The sequence below is a fragment of the Limulus polyphemus genome, unplaced genomic scaffold (genome assembly GCF_000517525.1).
Source record: "Limulus polyphemus unplaced genomic scaffold, Limulus_polyphemus-2.1.2 Scaffold8259, whole genome shotgun sequence".
NCBI lineage: Eukaryota > Metazoa > Arthropoda > Merostomata > Xiphosura > Limulidae > Limulus > Limulus polyphemus.
The window spans coordinates 27,855-31,630 of NW_013673869.1; positions in this window are offsets into that span (position 1 = coordinate 27,855).

Sequence of the window (3,776 nt, forward strand, 5' to 3'; positions counted from 1 at the left end):
GTCAGAGATGGGATTTGAACAACCTTTAATATATGTTATCAGAGGTGGGATTTGAACCACCTTTAATATATGTTGTCAGAGATGGGATTTGAACAACCTTTAATCTATGTTATCAGAGATGGGATTTGAATCACCTTTAATATATGTTATCAGAGGTGGGATTTGAACCACCTTTAATCTATGTTATCAGAGGTGGGATTTGAACCACCTCTAATCTATGATATCAGAAATGGAATTATGACAACCTTTAATCTATGTTATCAGGGGTGGGATCTGAACCACCTCTAATCTATGATATCAGAGACGGGATTTGAACAATCTTTAATCTATGTTATCAGAGGTGGGATTTGAACCACCTCTAATCTATGATATCAGAAATGGAATTATGACAACCTTTAATCTATGTTATCAGGGGTGGGAGTTGAACCACCTCTAATCTATGATATCAGAGATGGGATTTGAACCACCTCTAATCTATGTTATCAGAGGTAGGATTTGAACCACCTTTAATCTATGTTATCAGAGATGGGATTTGAACAACCTTTAATCTATGTTATCAGAGATGGGATTTGAACAACCTTTAATCTATGTTATCAGAGATGGGATTTGAACAACCTTTAATCTATGTTATCAGAGATGGGATTATGATGACCTTCATTCTCTGTTATCAGAGTTGTGGCTTGAAACTACTTTATTTTGTTGCAAGGAAAGGAAGTCCACTTATACTTCAAATAAAAATCCAGAGACATATAGCTTTGCGAATGGACTATTTTATTTTTGAACTTTATAACAACCCTCTCCCTGCACCTCCTCTACCCACACACTTTCAGACTACCGGATACAAAATCTCCTCAAATTACTTTAAAACTTTTAGCTGGAGGCTGCACATACTTTAAACTTCTCATTAAAGAGATTTTTACTTATTTAACAAAAAATCTCCCTAGCTTGAAGCACAACTGAACTTTGTTGAATTAAGCTTGTTTTAATTAGTCCTTTCTCATCAGCTATATAAATACTTTTACTATTTCATGTCAAGTTTTACTCGTTTGTTTTTATCTTATAATCCCCCTCTACTTATAATTATTTATCGTAATACATAAGATTTTGTTTAAAGTTTGAGTTATTAATCGTGATTATAGTTTTTTTTGTTTATTGTAGTAATCTGCTGAAGATGGAATGTGTATAACCCGAAACGTCCAATAAATGTGGTTGTGTTTTTCATCACCAGAATCAAATACGAAATGAACTGGTTTCGTGCTTCAGCTGTAATAACATAGATTGAAATTCGTGAAATACCTGTTTTTGATAATACAAAAATGAACTGGTTTAGTGCTTCAGCTGTAATAACATAGATTGAAATTCGTGAACTACCTGTTTTTGATAGCACAAAGATGAACTGGTTTCGTGCTTCAACTGTAATAACATAGATTGAAATTCGTGAACTACCTGTTTTTGATAATACAAAAATGAACTGGTTTCGTGCTTAAATAAATTAAATAAAAAGTCCAGAAACACAGTTTTCTGAGTTTTTTAACAGCGTTTCGACCACTCCTGTGGTCACCATCAAGTAAACTATATGAGATATTTCAAAGTTGCTCGAGAATTTTGTTCCAATTTAGAAATCGTACAGGGCGACACCTGTGTTTGGATTTAAATTAGGTTTTAGTTCATGAATAATTAATTATTCTTCTTTTTCTATCAATGTTGTTATCATTACATCGTATTTTAAAGTAGCTAATATTGATTGGATATTGATTCGTTGTGTTATTAAATGTGTTATGGGAATTATTATATTATTTGATCCTAATATTTATGTTGGGTCCCGTTTCGCTGTGTAAATACTATCCCATCAATCGAATTGATATTTGAAGTTGTCATATTAAAGCTTCCTTAAATGATCCTTTGTTGTAATACTCGGTTTTTAAAATAAAGATAAGTTTACTGGTTACATTGAGTTGTGATTCAAGTTTGGAAAATTTCATTTAATGAGTAGACTTTCATTATTTAATGATAAGCTCCGAGTCTGTGCAGTCCCTAACTAAAACTTTAAAAGTCAGTTGAGGAGATTTTGTGTCCAGTAGTTTAACTGTGTGTGGGTAGAAGAGGTGCAGGGAGGTGATAAAGGGTGTTGAAAGACTCTATTCCGACCCCACTTCGTTCATTTCCTCATTAACGTGTGATAAGCGTAAAGTTATCTACATCGGTAGGCCCGGCATGGCCAGGTGGTTAGGGGGTGCTCGACTCGGAATCTGAGGGTCGTGGGTTCGAATCCCCGTCCCACCAAACATGCTCGCCCTTTCGGCCGTGCGGGCGTTATAATGTGACGGCCAATCTCACTATTCGTTGGTAAAAGAGTAGCCCAAGAATTGTCGGTGGGTGGTGATGACTAGCTGCCTTCCCTCTAGTCTTACACTGCTAAATTAGGGACGGCTAGCGCAGACAGCTTTGCGCGAAATTCAAAAACAAAAAAACAAAATCTACATCGGCAAAACTAAACGCCATTTAATTTTACATATCCATGAAGTCCCGGGGATTTCCTATAGAACCGGGGACAGCACAAAATAAAGTAGTTTTAAGCCTCATCTCTGATAAGACAGACATCTTTATAAATCTTGATGCTAACGGTTTTTTTACGTCTACTTTACCGCCAGAAAACTTACACTGGCCGCTACTCTCCACGGTTTCTCTTCTTCTAAATACAAACGTAACTTGATCACTTTTTTACTTAGTAGAGCTTTTAACGTTCGTTTTTCTTATCCTTCTGTACAGAATGAAATAAAATCTTTACATCTTTCTCTTCAGAAAAATGGATACCTAAAGCCCTTTCTTGATACCGTCATCCGTGCCTTTCTGAATGGCAAACTCGATCCCTCTTAGCAGTACCAAAATAATGATTGTACCCAAATCCCCCCGTCTTCCTCACTTAGGTAAACAGAGCAAAATTCTTAAAAATTAACCCGCTGTGAGTCATCTTAAAATCAACATACGTGAAAAACTTTTGGGATAACAGAATGAAGTTCGTTCACACCCCTAGTTAGGAGTTGAGGCTTGAAACTATTTTGTGCTGTCCAACTAGGGGTGTGTCCGAACTTCATTCTGTTATCAGAGTTGAGGCTAGAAACTACTTTATTTTGTGCTGTCCGATAACAGAATGAAGTTCGTTCACACCCCTAGTTCGCTAAAACAAGCGCATTAAAATCGTTAAGTCAGAGTTCTTGTTTCACATCATTAGCTGATGTAACATTTTTAAAATAATAATTTACCATTTCAATGTGTTGTTGCATCCCCATCCATTTCACTGATAAAGAGTTTAATAAAACATTATTATTACTAAAGGTTCTAGGAATCGTTAATAACGTAGGGTCGCTGTAAATGTGGTTTCTAGGGTACTAGGCAAAGACCCCGCGCCAAGAAAAAGTTTGGAAACCAAAGCTTAAGAACAAATGGTTGTTGAGAATATTCGTGAATCCTTTGATTTTAGCTAGACATCTACCTTGTGTGCCCAAACTTTTGAACAGCGTATACTAACAACATATAATATATAATAATAACGTGTAATCTTTGTTGAGGATGTGAGCAACAATAGTATCGAATATATTAACGACGAAACTCTGTATAGTTGATGTTTCTTTTTCAAAAACATTTATCTAGATAAATTTATTAAAATATGTCACTAAACCCGAACTCTTATAAGACAATGAAGTTCGTTCACACCCCTAGTTTGACAGCACAAAATAAAGTAGTTTCAAGCCTTAACTCTAGCGTAGTTTCTCTAA